Raw genomic sequence first — 18,453 nt, 5'->3', positions numbered from 1 at the left:
TTATGGAGCAATCTGATTAACAATAGATATCTTTTTGATTACATTTATATTTTAGCTTTTCACTTTGTTGTTGAATTATTCGTGTGTAGGATTTGCTTAACTACAAGTAGTTTGGTTTCGCGGTCGTTCAATAGAAAAGACGGAACAGCTATTACAGTTTCCTCAAATCTCTCAAATTTTTTCGACTAGATATTAAATATCACCGATTGATTCGGTTGGACATTATTAGTCTGTCAGCAAGTGCGTCTGTCTGCTCTTTAGAAAAATTTGTCACATCGCGAATTAACCATTTAAAACAGGTGGGACAGTTAATTATAAATGGTGTACCGCTATTTGTTTGACAGCAGTTTTCGGAAAATTGGAGATTATCCAGCACAATAATGCGAAAAAAAAAACAACATCAAACTGTCGTGTTAAGATAATAATAATAAATCAAGAATATCAATACAAAAATCCGACACTTTGAGCATTGAAAGCATTGGCATCAATAATATTCCCATATGTTACAAAAATATTTCATCGATCGTTGTTCGACGCCTAAAAAGAGCTTAAACCTATACGAAAGCTCCTTCTTTAAGCTACCGCGGGAAAAATGAATTGGAAATTGAATCCAACGAGTGAAAAAGTGTATCTTCAAGGAAATATTCACTCTTATCTTTTTGTTTATTTAAATACTTTTCAAAAACTTGTTTTTTTCCACTGCAAATATCAATTGATTTTCCCGTTCTTTATAGTCTTATGTTAAAACAAGTAAAAAGGGGGGAGAGGGGGGAGGGAGGGAAATTCCAAAATACACATTTTCTGCGTATTCACAAAAGGCATCTTCGACTAAAATTTGGTAGGTCTTATAGTCTCCGAGATAGAGACGATTATACGAATGGAAAATCGGGAAAATGGGGGGAAAATCAAAAAAGTAAAACAAACTCGTATAGCGTACACACAAAAGGCATCTTTGTGCAAAATTTGGTGTCTCTATATCTTATAGTCTCTGAGATCCAGGTGTTCATACGGACGGACAGACGGACAGACAGACAGACAGACAGGGCTAGATCGACTCGTCTTGTCATGCTGGTCATGAATATATACACTTTGTGGGGTCTGCCACGCCTCCTTCTGCCTGTTACCTTTTTCACCTCCCACAAACCGCAAAAAGTATACAGTTTTTAGAAAATTAATCGAGGTGCAAGTAAAATTGAATTTGAAAGAGGGCGCGAGCGTCTTGTAGCTCACTGGCATGTTGCATCATGGCTGCTGTTAAATGATGGTTGTATCAACAAAAGATAAATTTGCCACAATTCAATTGCTACAATCCGGCTCATAATTAAACCGCACTCACACACATTTATAATTCTACCTGCTGATAGTAGTCAGTACTATGTGTGTGTCTTGCAACATCCTAATTCGGCCGCCATTCATATGCTTAGCCTTGCTTGCCGCGGGTTCTGAGCACTTCCTTTTCACATGCGCACAAACTTTTTACTAATTTACATTCATTACACACATTTGCAATAAAACTAGCTGTACATTCAGCCGTATGCAGAGATGTGCATGTGAGTGTGTGTGTGTGTGTGTGTATCTGTATATACAACTACATTGACATTTTACATGCTTCATTAGCGTGTAAGCACGATAATAATGAAATTTCCTTATGGCTGCATCTTCAAAACTGCGTGCGGCTTTGCCCCAACAGCGTAGGTGGGAGTGGGCGGAAGTTGGTCGGGCATGGAACCGCGATGCATATTGATTCAAAGTTTTCGCAGCAAGTACTTGCAAACTTGGCGCGCGTGTTCGCACAATTTATGAAGCTCCTGCCTCCTGGCAAGCAAATAGTGCTCCCTACATACGAGCATAGGACGGGGTACATTTTCTTGTCGCACACAAATTTTAATAGTCATTGCGCATAAATATGTAAGCGGTAGGTGTAGTCGGTTGGACTGAGACAGAAAGAGAGGGTGCGAGATGGAGAGAGATAAAAAATTTGGCTTTAAGGTGCATTTGGCCAATCAACGCTGGCAGCTAAGCAAATTCTGTTGAATTTCCGTTGAACTGATTTTATGTATGATTGGCAAAGTAAAACTACAAAGTGAACATCAGAAATTGGCGGCGAGAGATGCATGGGGCTGCGGATTCTGGGGATTGTGGATTGAGGAAGTCGATGATGAGCACAACGGCTTGAAATAGGGTCAAACAATCGCAGACAATTGACAACACGGCGCATTGAAATATTTTACAATGAAATAAAAAAATAAACAACCAGGCAGACAAGGGCAAATAAAATATACAACAAATAAAACGAAGACAGCAAAACAAGCAGCGACATAAAGCAAATCTATGCAAATTTGTCAGCAGTCAGTCACAAAAACAAAAACAACAAAAATGAACAGCGGAAATGATGGCGTAGCAAGCGGAAATGTCAAAACAAAACGAAGGCTGTGCTCAAAAGGGGTCGACTCTCTACCCTGAACTGCAAGCAGCTGCCTGAAAATGCTCCCTGCCATGTCGGTAATAATTAAAATAACATTACCTGGTAGCACACACTAGTATTTCGATGGTCATGGGTTATTCGATAAATTGGGAGTTTTAAATCATTTGAAGAAATAACTATGTGAACCTTAATAGAACAGCTGGATGTTCTCTCATCTTGTGGGTCCCCATGAGTAAAAGCGTATATTAGTTGAACTTTTAGCATGTTGGCATTTTATGTTATTTTTATACCCTGTACCCAAAGGGTGGAAGGGTATATTAGATAAGTGCGAATGTATGTAAGAAGGAGGCGTGCCAGACGCCACAAAGTACATCCAAGTCTGTTTGATTTAACACGGTTTGAAAATTTAAAAATTTGTGTATCAATGTGTAAAAACACGGTTATTTTTCAACACGACTTTTTCAGGAAACAATCTACCGTGTAAAAATAGAATAACGTGTATATGTATATATTGTTGATCAGGATCACAAGACGAGTTGATATGGCCATGTGCGTACGTCCGTCTGTCAGTCTGTCTGTCCGTCCGTATGAATGTAATGATCTTAGAAAGTATAAGAGTTAGTATAACCAAAAATTGGTATTCAGAGTTTCTTGTTTTATATTTATTTAATTTTTTTTTCTTTTTGTGGGTATTTCTTTTGGATTTGTAAATATAGAAAGTTTGCTGGAATATTATGTTTATGTTGTAACAGTTAAACAATTTTGAAAGTTGTAATTTGATGGTAATTTGAAATATTTATGCGAATGTGCGTGCATGTGTAAATTTGCTTATGTTTGCACTATAATAAATATTTGAATATATTTGTGCACAATTTGGAGGCTGCTTAGGCCCAGGACACGCCTATTTAATCATAAAGTTGCCCGCCGGCTGGACGCTGAACATTGGCCCTTGGTCGGGAAATTGTTTAATTAAAATGCCAGGAAAGTCATTAAACACATTTTGCATGGGACGCTTGAGGCATGTGGCGGGCGGCGTGTGTCAAGGTATTTAGCCATGTGGCATATGCAAAATACACACAATTGCCAAAGGATTGAGCGGTGTGGGCATTCCAATAAGGACAAGGGCCATAAAAGTGGCAAAACAAATGTTAAAGAGTGTCAGTGTTTGCCTTTAAAAGGCCATAACAGACACAAGTCCATCTATACTTGCACATAAAACATGCAAATTTGAATAACACGCCCCATGATAACGAAGTAAGGTCCAATGGCCAAGACGATGATGATGCTGGGTAGTGGTGTTGTTGAAAAAACAAGAACATAAAATGTAAATGCAAATAGCCACAGCCATAGTCAGTGGCCGCGCAACTCGCAGAAGAAAATACACAATGCATAAAAAATGGAAAGAGAAACGAATGAAAAACAAAAAACAACAAGATTAAAATGAAAACAATCATGACAATCAGAAACCGCAAATGTCAAATTAAATTATCAATAAATTCACACCCAATGGCGTCACAAGGCAGGAGAAACCATCAAGAAGTGGACACGGGCACGGACACGAGCTCGGACGCAAATTCAACTACGGAACAAACAATATCAAGTATACGCCACCCGCCTGGCCACTTTTCTGCCCCATTCTCAATCCAGTAAAGGGGCGTTTGGAGCACATAATGAAATCATTTACAAAATGAAAACAACAGCAGCGCCAAGCGGCGACAAACATTCAGTCGTCGAGCCACTTGGACACACATAGAAGCAGGCAGGGAGGCAGGCAGATAGACAGACAGACAGACACACGTATTTAAAATGTTTTCCTTTTTCCGTTGCTGCAGGGAACGCACATTGTCCGGTCCAGTGCGGATAACAGACCGCCCGTCCGTCCATCGTTCAAGTGAAAGCATAAAACTTTGCACGCCATTGAGTTGCGAGTACGATGGCGATGGCGATGGCGTTGGAAAAAGGCACACTTGCAAATCATAAAACAACAGACGCGAAGAAAATGCTTTTTAAATCTTCATAAATATTCATTATGAGGGAACCATGGCAAATAGTTTTGGGCTTCTGCACCCACACTCGCATGCTTTGGTCAGTTGCTGGTGCGTGGGCGCTAAACTTAATTTGCAGATGGCTATGCATGAAGCTGCTGTTGGCCATCAGCACAAGAACCAGCGCCAGCAGCAGAAGCTGAACCAGAAGCAGCTGCAACGGGACAGGGCGGCAAAGAGATATATAGTATAAGTGGCAGCAGTGAAACAACAAAATAATAATAAAGTGGCGCATAAAAAAAGCACAAGCAAAACAAAACAATTGGGGCGTTCTTTTGAATGGGCGGCAGTTTTGCCTCAAGTGTGTCTCGACGGCCTTGACGAGATTGGCAGCAGTCGAACGTCAGTTGGCAGTTGGCCCATGATCTAACTGGTGGACCGTAAGCCGCGACTAGCATCCACAATAAGGTACCGTAGCATTTAAGAGAAAAATACCCCACAACTTGACGAAACGAGAAAGCCCTCCACCTGACTGGCCGTTAAAAAGTGCAACTCTTAAGTTTCAAACTGAAAAAGCTGTCCACAAAGGCGTGTGAGCTTGCAAATGGGAAACTACAAGTGGTAAATTGTTAAAAGTTAAGTATTGTAAATTAAAATTAACCAATTCTAAGGTACAAATAATTAACTTTTATAACAAAAATGTTAGCTACTGTAGGGATGGAGGAATAGAGAAGGAGCTCGAAAGCGTTAAATATTTCTGTCTTATTAACATTTTAAATCAAGTAGTAGAATGCTAGAGTTGCGCATAATTTCAATATGTATGCCTACAATTAGTACGCACCTAAATCATAAAAAAAAACAACAAGAACAGTTAACACATTGAATAAATAGCCTTTAAAAACATATTTCAATATTTGAAGAAGAAGAAACAAGATAGAACGCTACAGTCGAGCAAGCCCGACAGTAAAATAGCCTGTACTCTCCACAAAAAAAGAAAAATTAAAAAAAAAAAAATTTAAAAAAAATTAAATTATTAAAAAAAATTAATGAATTAATTAATTAAATTAAATTAGAATATATGTTTATGTTTAGTTTTAACAGCATACATTTACATCACGTTCCTATGCGTGTTTATATGCGTGTATGTATGCAGCACAAAGTTGAACCAAAGCAGCAACAACAACAACAGCTGCGGGCAGCGCTGCCGACAGAGGCAGCGCATGAGCAGCGATTTTACTTATGGCTATAACTTTCTTCAGAATTGACCTATCATGATGAAATTTGGCACACGGACACATTAGTACTAACTGGATGTACCTACCAAAATTGATTTCAAAATTCCGAGAATTACGGAAGTTATAAGAAAAAACACGAATTGCGGGGGAGTGGGGGGGTGCATCGAAAAAAAACTCAAACTCGTACTTTCTCGGTCTTAGGAGAATATGGAAACCAAGTTTGGTTATTCTAGCTCTTATACTTTCTGAGATCCTTGCGTTCATACGGACAGACGGACAGACAGACGGACAGACGGACGGACGGACAAGGCTATATCGACTCGGCTTCTCATCCTGATCAAGAATATATATACTTTGTGGGGTCTGCCACGCCTCCTTCTGTGTGTTACATACATGCGCACAAAACTAGTATAGCCTTTCACCCTTTGGGTACAGGCTATAAAAATATAGCCATGCTCGACTATTTCTGTCTATAAGTGTTAACGCTAACGCATGGAAAGCATTTCATTTGACATATATTATTTAATATAATACTTATATATCTTAGAGTAGCTGCTACACCTCCTGAGACATTTTGCTGGGTCTGACTTAAAATTAAGTTAAACAATTTAATTTTGTTAATTAGCTTAACGATACAAACATCCATCATCCAATACATCCGGTACAATATTTAAATCCATTATGGTATGGTAGAATTGAGAATGCTGGATTCTTATGTAATTCCCGATTTTGTCTCATCCACGCTGAAGGGGTGGGATTTAATTCGGTCTATGTTGTGAATTTGTTTAGCTAGCCTGTTCGGGTCTTTGCTAAATCATATATATAGCTTAAAAGCGATATTGCAATTTGTGTTCTTTCACAAAAAAGCGAGTTTCCAAGTTCGCAAATGCTCACTTTTTTGAGGTATGGCGGGAAATTATATTTCGTTACGGAACCTAGGATTTAATTACAATCCAATAAAATTGTAAAATTGTAATTTTTGTTGTGTTTTTTAAGGATACTTATTACCTTTTCGATCTTTTTTTTGAGTTTGGTTGTAATATCCATTCACAACTAAGCAAGTTTCTAAATTCGCAATTGCTCACAATTTTGAGGTAAGGCCGTAAATAGAGTTTTTTTGCGAAACAAGGTATCTAAAATTGAAATGTAATTCTTGTAGTTTTTATTTGTCATCAGCACTTTTTTTAGGTACCAGAAATATTATTTCTTTGTAAAATGTTTGTTTATTAACATAACATTACGTATAATTGTTTTGTATGCAATTTATACACGTTGGATAATATCGCTATCGCTGTGTTTACTCGACTAAATTATTTAATTGTGCGAACAATGAAATCGAACGCTGATTACGTATCCCAAGTGATAATTAATACTTTAGCGTCATGAAACTGCGGTGTCCTTGTGTCCAACAAAGAAGCGCGTATATTATTATATTTATTTAATTCGTTTATTTATTTACAAATGACTCCTATGCGATGTAAAACCTTCGTACGAGCAGTGGAAAGAAGCTATAGCACGGTGGCCTTAAGCAAAGATATATAACTAAATAAAATTAAATTTATTTTATAATATTATATTGGACAGAAGTATGAGTGAATGATTATGAGCAAGGTTGTGAAGTTTGTATAATCGCGGTTTAAATGAAAGTAGAAGAATGGATGATAAATTTAAATACATTATTTACAAGAAATGTAAGAAGAATAGTAAATGCATATTTGCTTATAAGGATAAAATAAAAGATTTAAGATTTAAATTATCAGCATAATACGAGTATATAAGTATATACATAAATATTTTTTTGGTAAATATGTGGTAAATATTACTATCATTCAAAAATTTGATAAGCAATTGAACATTTTACTTAGGGGGGAAATGGGGCTTATTGTAGTAACTCGTTTAATTGAAATATATTTTTATCTTTGATTTTAGCGTGTTGGTTGGCAGACAGTATTCCACTATTGGTTTCAGGTTTAACATTTCCTGCCATCTTCAACAGATAAATTTATTCAGCGCCGAATAATGTGGACCACATTTAACACTTTATTACAAATGATTTAATTTGTGGTACTTTCTCTCTCTTTTGTTTCGTCGTAGTTCTCTCTTACGAAATCTCTTTCACGCTCTCTTTTCAGCCTGAAGAGGTAAATTTTCTCTTTTATGGTACGCATGCAATGCGGTGTCCCGCTATCCTTAAGGAATTTGTACAAAAAAGAGCAACATTAAACAGTGCCAACGAGGACAACAACAACAACAACAACAGCAATACCGCCGCAAAGGGCAGTAATACCAATTATATTGGGTTAGTCGCAGTCGTCCATGTGCCGCGTGGCTCGTATTTGTCAACCCCCCTGGCCCATTGCCACATAGCCACGATTTGCCAAGCGGGTCAGGTGCTGAATGTCGTTGTTGTTGTTGGTTTTGTTGTTGTTTAAGGGTGGTGGCGGTTCGTACGTAGATGTTGTTGCTTCGTGCAAACTGTTGAATCAACGAGTGGTTGTCGATGCCAGCGACCATATCCGACTTCATCCGAAACGAGGTTGTCGCCGCCAGTCTTTACGTGACCGCGTTACAGAACGGTTGTGTTGCCGCATGCCACAAGCCACTTGCCGCAAATCTAAAGTGTCAAGTTGTGTTCAAAAACAAAACGAAAAAAATAACGAATATTAGAACCTAATATTTTCAAAAACTTTTCGAACAAATTTTTACAAAACTCTTCAGCAACGTCTGCTGAAGCAGTGTGGAACAATACCGAAAATTTTGAATGCTTGGCAAACGAATTCAAGAAGTGCTTTTTGCGACGAGCTCCTTCCGAGAGATTAACACATTTCACTAACGCTATTATACGGATTTGCGTTGCATTGGTGTGTGCGTGTCTGTGTGTGGGTTGGGTGCCCCTGTAGTACATTCTTCGTATCGTAAGCGTGCTTCGTTAGTTTTTCTATCGGTGCCTGCTGATTCAATATGCCTCGCTCGCGCGCTCGCTCTTAAAATTTGATACGACGAGGCAAGGCGCTCGCTCTCTCAGCTCAGTTGGCTCAGCATAGAAAATCGTGAAAATTGTGAAAATCGTGAAAATCCTGCTGCTGCTGCTGTTGCTGCTAGCACTGCACGAACACTTGCCCACCAGTTGGCGTCGGCGTTGACGTTCGACGTTGGCGTCAGTCGCTCATTCAAGTCGCAGCTTTGCGCTTACACGCCGATTGTGGGCGCATCGAATGCAAATAGAGGCGCGCGTTCGCGTTCCCCAAGTCTAAGGACATCTCGTAGTCGTCGATGTAGACGTAGATACACATTGTAAATGTGGGTGAAAATTTAATTAAAATCAATTGAATTAATAAACACCGTGCACTGCACAAATTGGGCAAAGCAGAAGTTCAACAATAAGTGGCCATGCAAAAGTAAACAAAACAAAACCAAACAAAATAAAACAAAACAAAACAAAGCACAGCAAAGCAACGCGAAAAGCATAGGAGAAAGTTTCAAGTTTTCATGGTGCCACTTGCATTTTAAATTAGAACGGATACAAGGAGAGCTAAGCGTGTGTTCGTGCGTGCTCCCATTAGTGTCTATATACATATATATATAAATCTGCATATGTACATATAGTTAGTATATGGGTTTTGGTGCGTACAAAGATTTGCAACTTGTAGTGCGGCGTAGAAAGTGAAAGAAAAAATAATTTAAAATCAAATAAAAAATATATGCATTCATTTTTTGCCAATGAAGCCGAAACAAACTAATGATCGACTATAACTGTTCGTGATAAAATATTATATGCTCGTACATATATCGGTAAGTGTCAGTCACCTGTTGAGATGCCACAGATATTTAAAATATGCAAAAACAATTTCGAGTTATTTTCATTCCAATTTATAAGCTGCATTTTAAATGCTTGAATTGCAATCATTCAACTGCATAATTAATATAAAATAAAGCTGTGCGATTCTCACAATCACTTTTATTTCTTTTTTCCCCCAAAAACAATTAATTAAAAATATGTACGATGGGAATTGTTTCACTTTTTTTGTTGCCAACAAATTGGTATTTGGCATGAATTTCATTTTATTACGGCACATTCATACTCGTATATGTATTAAAAAATGATGCATCTACAAACATATATGTATGTACAACAAATAAATTAAACCAAGTGACTTAATGAGTATTGCAAAAATATATGATAGGAGCCATAACCTATTCAGAAAAGCATTCGTTAAAAGCACGCAAATTTTGCTTTTATGTATTCTATAATTGGTCGGGGCATTGCATTGACCAACAATTGCTGGTTTTAAGAAAATTACGTGGGCAATAAATGGATATTATAATGTTACGAATATATATATACAATTTAGTTCCTAGAATTTTGTTCATGTTGTTTTCACTTTACTTATACCTTCTAACATTATCGATTTAAAATTTAAATCGGTTAATGGTAAAAGGGTACTGTATTAAGCGAAACAATTTTCGCTAGTACGATGCCCCCAAAACGGTTTCCTTTTTCTTTGTGCGAATAACGTGCGTATAGAAAGGTGGGAGTGTACCTTGGGCATAGGGTACTCTATTGTCGGACGTTATATCTAGTACTTATATTCAACATATTTTCATGAAAATATATTTTTTTTATTAACATTATTAGATATTGCTTATACATAGAAGACTCAGATTCACAAAACCGAAAATTGTATTACTAGCATTTCTAACTTTCTAAAGCAAAACATTAATTAGGAGCACCATCATACATTCGATATGATTATCATTTAAATGAAATAAAATACGAGCTTTATGCTATGAAAAGAACATATTCTAAATATGAAAAACAAACAACAAATTTGACAAAATCAATATATTATATTCAAATTATACGTATGTAGGAGTCCATACACTAATTAAAATTTGTTAGCTCTTTGGCCAGATGACCATTAGGTACAGGCCTTTTATGTGCTATTATAACGCTTTTTTGTATGTTCAAAAGCAAAAGCAAATATAAGGAATATGGTTGATGATTGGAATGCCATATTTGGTGAAAAACATGAAAAATTGTTGATTATCAGCAAGAACCAGACGCAAATGCTCACTTAAAATGCGGTGAATCGTTAATTTCGAAATATTTAATTCGACTTCAATTAATTTCATGCAAGTTTATTTCCCCGATTTTTGATAAATCCGAATCCAATATTCAACATGTTTATCTAACCACGTTTTTTTTTTTTTTAAATTTTTAAGTTATTTATGCAACAAATCTGCCTCAACAAAAGACTTAACAAGTGTACAGAAAAATATAATTGCTAACAATTACAATATTTTCATAGTGAGTTAGCTGGCTGCCTTCTCTTGAGCCGTTTTATTGGTGGATCACGAAATATTTTCTTCTTTAATAATATGTTTAATCTATTATATCAAATATTTCATGTGTAGTTTGAATGTTGCTCAAGAATTCTGAGAATTTTTAGCACTACTTTCTTATGCAAGTCTAAATTTCTAAGAATTTTTATCACTTAAATCCTATACAAGTGCTCTATGTATTTGTCTAGATACGAACAAGATCTCGACGTGAATTTGACGGTTTATTATTAAGGGAGATTCAAAGTATAAGCACATCAAGACAGATTTTCAGAACAGCTGTCCTTATACTAATATTATGCTACTTAAATAATAAATTTGTTACATAAATGCATGCATATTCCTTTTGTTGAGGCAATTGCATCCGGTAAATGCTGCAGTGCATTAAAGACTACAGTGCGTTTCATATGTATAAGACATTTTTATTTTGTTGAACATTTTTGTCATAAAGAACTTTATTTGACATCTAATTTGAAGCCTTTTCGCAACATCAGATAATTTGTAAGCCACTTTAACATTTCTGCTTGAGTGGTATTTTTTTTTTCAAATTTCACTTTTTTTTTAGGTTTTAGTTTTAAGCCGCTATCTCTGTGTGCCCAAATTTTACCTTTTTATCTTCATTTAATAATTCAGTTCCTCGCATCAAGAAATTCAAGAATTAATTTAAGCTATAATAGTTCGACTAGTGTCTTGTTATTAGAAAACTACAACAGCCACCATAAAAGTAAGTCGGCGATGATACTCTTCCTAATACATATACTTGTATAATGAAGTGAGATGAGCAACGGCCATTTTCTAATTTAAAATTAATTAACAACTAGATTTCTTATAAATATGAACCGCACTGTACGAATTATGCATTACAGATTTCATGTACTTGCGGCCCGTAATGCGGAAATCAAGTGCATAGGCACATGAAATTGCACACAACCAGTTTATAGTTTGTGTGTGTGTGTGTGCGTGTATGTACTCGCATGTGCAATTTACGGTTGCTGCATGCCACACATTTTGCACATACTATATACACGTACATGTTTATGCGCTTGCATCCTTTAATTTCCGCTTAAAAGCTGTGTGTGACCGCGCTTTTAATGAAAGACACATAAATAAATAAGCACAGGCTCTTCGTTGGCGTAAAAAAATTTAAATTAAGCCAAATAAATACATAAACTTGTGCAGACGATGGTTAAATAATTAAAGATGCACGGATGCCACAAACATACTCATACATATATATGTATATATAGTATATACAGATGTACTCGTATATGGGCCAACAAATTTATAAATGAGCTCTGGCCGAAGTCACTTATTGAATCGAATGTGGTTCACAGTTGAGCAGAGCCGCCCATTAGATGATGACGATGACGACGTCGACGTCGACGACAAAGTCAATAGCAATCATAAAAGCCATGGCAAATGTTATTGCCTCCAGGCACAAATACAATATGAATTCCATGCTGGATAGAATATAAGTTTCAATTGAGTTTGAGCCCGTTCTAGAGATGGGCGTGCATTCTAATTTATGAATATGTTGTAAAAAGCAACCTTTTGATGATCCTAAACTTTTACGACTTAACTAAAGGAATCGCATGAAATTGCGAGGATAAAATATTCTATAATCAATTGAAAAATTCCTTAAACAACCTTAAACTTAACTAATTGAATCGCCTGATATTGTGTAATATTCCCGATATTAAAATGTTCTATAATTAATTGAAAAAGTCCCTTAAACAAATTTGTTGTATTTGGTAGATAAATTTCGCTTCCACTTTCCGTACTTTTATGGAGTTGTATGGAAAATGTCAAAATGTAAATAACATATAGTTCAAATCCAGTCGCATAGGTATATGTAGTAGTAATAGCAATCAATCGAATTTATTTTAGTTGTCTGAAATTTTTGCGAAATTTGTTGATCTTTCCAAAGAGACAAAATTCCATCTGAGATTTCGCCTGGCCTCCATGCAGACCAAGTTTGTTGCATTGGCCTGAATTGCTTAATATTGGAAAAACTGCAAAAGTAACCATGGGTTAAACATATTGTTTTATTTAAAAAGTTTTCTACATAAGCTGTGGTCTAAATAAAGTAATTTTAATTTTCATGGCCAAACATAATTTGGATTAACTTCGGTGTGTTTTATTCATTTGGACAGTAAGAGTTATTTGCATTTTGTTGATCCGATTTCTATATCAATTGGGTTGTGTTGATAGATAAATTTTAAGACTAAGAGTGGAGAAGTCATCAATACTGTCTTATAATGTCTGTGAAACATTGAGAAAAAAGGCTTAGAAGATTTATTGCCTCTATATGTATAATACGTTGGCTTAGAAAAAATAACTTATTTTGTGACAAATTTTTGAACAATCATAATGGCTTTCAGTCGACATTATATACATATCTGGATATCAGAGTCAATACAATTTGCGGACACAGAACCGTATGAGGAAAAGAAGCTGATAAAGTTTAACCTACAAGATTGATTTCGATATTTCTTAGCATAAAAACCATCTGTCATAATAATAAATTAATATTTAAGTAATAATTAATTAATAGGGTCATATAATAATCGTTTAAAAAAATCGGAGCAAGCTCGGCTACTAAAAATATTTTTACACGTCAGCCTCGCAGTTGTGTTTCGCTTCCATCTCTATAGAAGCGTGGTCGAGGCAGCCAGCAACTAACTGCGGTAATTGTTTTAAAGCAGTCAAACATAAATTTTGCTAATTAAACATGGCCACAAAATGACTACTATACGAAAATATTGCGTAATAATGTGGTATGGCGAGTCCAAAATGTAAATAATGGGCAATAAAGGCAGCCAACTAAAGGCAATGAAGAAGAGGCCAGCAACAAGCAACAACCAACAACGAGCAATTGGCCACCTAATAACCACCAATGTACATGCATCCTATACCAAGCAATCTGTTTTCATATGGCGAATGCAGTCGACAGTAATAACAATAAAATGGGCCGCAGCACAAAGCACACAAAATGCAATTGGCATTAATTCAATTTCCAATGCAAAACACAACCAATTGTTGTTAGCCACACACACACACACACAAACGCTCAAAATAGTTGTGCTGTTGCTTATGCTGTTTGGCAATTAATAAACGACAAGCATAACAATGAGAGCTCTAACGTTTATAGTAATTTAACATGGCGTAAATAATTAATCAAAAAATTATACATATAAAAGCAAAATGGGCGAAATGTGCGCTCATAAGCAGCTGCCATTCTGGCCATTTTCCTTTCAGGCATTATTATACGCAATTTTCCTATTGCCATTCGTTTCGATATGTTTGCTTAGTGCGCGATTGTGCGAGTCTGTGTGTATGTTCTGTGCACTTTTCATTTCACAGCTCATTTTAATTTCAGCGCGCCATAATGTTGTACAAACACACATACACTCATTTGAAGACTACTCGGCAATTTCTTCGTTTCCATCGCCCAATGCCCATTGCCCATTGCCCAATGCCCATTGACTAATTAAAAACAGTAGCAAGGCGATGGCATAATAAGCAACTGCTGACGCTATTTACTCGCTGCCCAACTGTTTGTAAAAAATAAGGAAAGGAAAGCAAAGGAAAAATAGTAGCAAAAGTAGATTTTTCGTATACGTCTTATATTCTCACAAATGACCCAATAAATTTGCGCTCATTATGACGCCAAGCCACGCTCATTTTGCTTGTGGCGAAGCGTAAGAATTTCGTTGCTTACCGAGCAGCTGAAATTGCAAAGGAAGCTCCCCGCTCGCCACTTGTGCTGGCAGGTACGAGTAGTTGAAGAAGAAATAGTGGCGGGTAAGTAAAATAAATGTTGTTCCAAACGTAGCTAAAGCATAAAAATAATAAAAATGAACTAGTACAGCGCGTCAGGTAATTACAAGCGGTTCCACGAGGTCAACCTGGAGCCAGGGGCGAAGAGCAGGACCATGCATACATATAGTATACACATACATACATAGGTTGCTGCTTGTTCAGAATTTTGTCACAGCCTTTGAGCTGGTGTAGCAGCTTTGACCCAAAAGCTAAAATCTATACTTAGGCGCCTAATTAGGAATAATTAGCTATGTTGCTAATGCCCAGGCACGCATATGGGCACCGGCTCTAGCTCTCTGTTTAGCCATTCAAGTGCGTGTGCACTGCATATGTGCGCGCACACACACTCACACACACACACACACTCCAACACACATTTGAATAATTAATTTGTGCGCTGCTAATTTACACGTTAGTTGACTGGCTTTTTGGTTGGTATTTTGGGCTGTGGAAACATGTTATTTGATTATTTTGCACCAGTTGTAGTTGCAGCTGCAGCTATGCAAATAAGGAGCCCAGAAGTAACTGAACACAACCACGTCGGTGTGTGTGGGCCTGCATGCAATTTCTATCTGTCTGTCTGTTCGTCTGCCCCTGCATGCTCATCTGTGCGAGTGCGAGTGCATGTGCCGGCATATTTATGACACTGGTAATTAAATTTAATTGTTGCACTTTTAGACATTGCCCCACGCGAGCTGGCGTTGTTACGTTGCGGTCATTCGGCTGACTTGCGGCGTCATAACTTAACCCACTAACGCCAGCCATGCACGCACACACACACACACATATCCTTACAAAAACATACTCTTGTATGTGTTGTATAAATACAGTAAATGCTCTTGAAAGTCAGGCAAGCGGAAGGTAATTTTTGTTTCAAAAGAAACTACACAATAAGCGGCTTAGTTGTGCCTTGCAGATTAAAAAAGAAAACAAATACTATATTTTGCTAAGCCTAATGGAAGTCAAAGGTACTTGTACAACTTTTTATAGTTAAGTGGAACAAACAGATTTGTGAGTAGTTGAAAAGTTATTGAAAAATACCATTAAAAGAAAATTCAAAAGCCTATAGCTTTAAAAAATGTAATTAATAAATAAATTATAATAAATCTCAATAATTTTGTTTCTTTGTGATTTTTTTTTAAATCTTTCCTAAGGCCATATAAAATGATTTTACTTTTATAATAATACCCTGACTGTTCCAATATTTTTGTTTTAAAAGTGGAGTTAAGAAATTTCGATTTTGAAACTAATTTGTACATATTATATACCAAAGGTTTTCGACGATGCAATGACTTGATATTGATAGATAGAAGGGAGGATAAATAAATAATTTGATATTCTGAGGGGTAGGTGAAGTCTGTGGTACTGTTGTCTAGTAGATGTATAGCCAGGTTTGCCAAGTTCCTGAGGAATATCCTAATTGAAACTCCTTTTTTTCGCTACAGAAGAGTAACTTTTCTTAGACAAGACAACAATTTAAACAATAAAGGGGCAAAAATTTATTAAAATTTTTAATATTAAAAATACTTATAGTTGGTTAGTTCAATAAAATATAAATATAAATAAAATATATACATATATAAACAATAAATATTAAATTTATACATCTAATATAATTATACGCATAATCTTACATTATCGTGTCCATGTAGAGTCAACATATATAAGAACATTGATTTATAATGCAGGAACTAGACATGAGAACAGATAGGCACAAATATGATGTGATTGATTGTGTACAAAAATTCCAAGAAGGTTCAGAAAACACTTCTATCGTGAAAGTGGGGCTTAGAGCTTGGGAGAATATGAATACGAAGTTAGCTCTTATAATTGCTAAGATACTTGGACAAAATGGTGCACTATTAAACTTACCTCCTCAATAGGAATATAAATTTTATATTAAGTTTCTGTTTTCACCAAGTATATCCAATTAAGTTCATTTAAAAAGAAGCATACTTGAAGAGTCCTGTTTCTGTTTAAACTGAAAATAAACTGTCGCTCTTATAAATTGAAGTTGCTCTTGATGCTAAAAAATAAAAATCTTGTGCCTTTTTATATAATGTAATGGAATGTAATTTCACATTCTTGTGGAGAACTATATTATTTTCGGTTTTATCGAAGCCGTACTGTTGAATTGGAAATGTCCCTCGAGTTACTTACACAATCTACTTAACCTTCTGTGTTATTTTTTTTGCTCCCCTCTTAACATTTTATTTTTTTACCGTCGCATTATTTCCATTATAATTTGACACACTCCACTTTTGGTGCTGCGCCCTTGCGTGCAGCTGCTGATATGATAAGCAGCCACCACCGAGCCACCACCGAGCCCCACCGGAGCTCACCTGAGCCACACTGCCAGCCCACCTTAATTGCAGTGCTAAATGCTAAATCATAGCCTCACGTGCACCACGTAATTAGCTTAAATTGTAAGCCACTGTTGTAGAATTGTTTGGCTCATTTATGTGAAATGTAAAACTGCATATATACGAGTGTACGTGTATATGTATGTTCGCGTGTGTGTATGTGTGTGTGCTATTCGCGTCACGTGTTGATTTATTTGCACTTGTGTGAGGTGTTTTTTTTATTGAACCACATTAAATGAGCATGAAATGGCAACTAAAATTTAACATTGCGATTGGCTTAGTTTAAGTTTGGAAGTGTGCGTGTCAAATTGTTGATTCAACAATTTTTATTTACACATTTGTACTCTAAATGTTTGGCAGGCCCGCAGATATAGATTGTAGATGGGTGCTAGAAATAATAGTGTAGATAGCAAATAAGCAACAACAGTTGACCAATTTGCATTTTTGTTTTGACAAGAGCTAAATATATTTATAGTTTTATTTACATCATAATCTATGGCGCGCTATTACATGAATATTAAATATTTGCATACATATCATTTTTACATTCGTGAATGTTTTAAATTTACAATTGGACTTTGTGTGTGCTGATTTGATATCAAGACTGAACATTTAAATTTATGTGCATAGGGTGTTGCCCGTCGCTAGAAAGTACAAATTGAATCACGCAACATTTGATACAAAATTTGTCAAAATTATTATTTATTTTCTATTTATGCATATGCAATTGTGCAAAGGTTGAGTCACAAATTTGTATTAAATAATTCAATCTCACCATAATTTATATAAAATAGCTTTTCTGTTTTACTTTCCCTTTTATACAAGTTTCATAATTAAGCAGCACCCAGAAAGGTGTTAATTCTTAATTAATAGATTAAGTTATATGTGTCCCCTTCGCTTGCTAGGCCGGTACCTGAATTGTAATTGTAACTTAGAATTTATACCTAAAAACTATGTATAAAATATCTAATTACATGTGTATGTTGCCTTAATTAGTAATAAAAATATTATTATTAAACATTAATAAAAAATTACAAGAAAGAACTATGAAAAAATTCGGAAGAATACGTTCAGAAACGTTGTGCGTTTGTGGAGGAAAAAAAGGCGACTACTCATGAGGGGTCTTTGGGGGAAAAATAAAAACGAACAAGCAAGCGAGCTATTTATCTTATACTCAAGTTCTTCAAATTTATTCGTTAGTACTGGTTACTAGCAAGAGGGGTCGAGAATATTAAAAATGAATTAAAAAGAAATGGAGAAACCAAGCTGAAGAAAAAAATGTA

This window comes from Scaptodrosophila lebanonensis, unplaced genomic scaffold, assembly GCF_003285725.1.
Source record: "Scaptodrosophila lebanonensis strain 11010-0011.00,11010-0021.00 unplaced genomic scaffold, SlebRS2 tig00000024-arrow-pilon, whole genome shotgun sequence".
NCBI lineage: Eukaryota > Metazoa > Arthropoda > Insecta > Diptera > Drosophilidae > Scaptodrosophila > Scaptodrosophila lebanonensis.
This window is presented reverse-complemented; position numbering follows the sequence as displayed.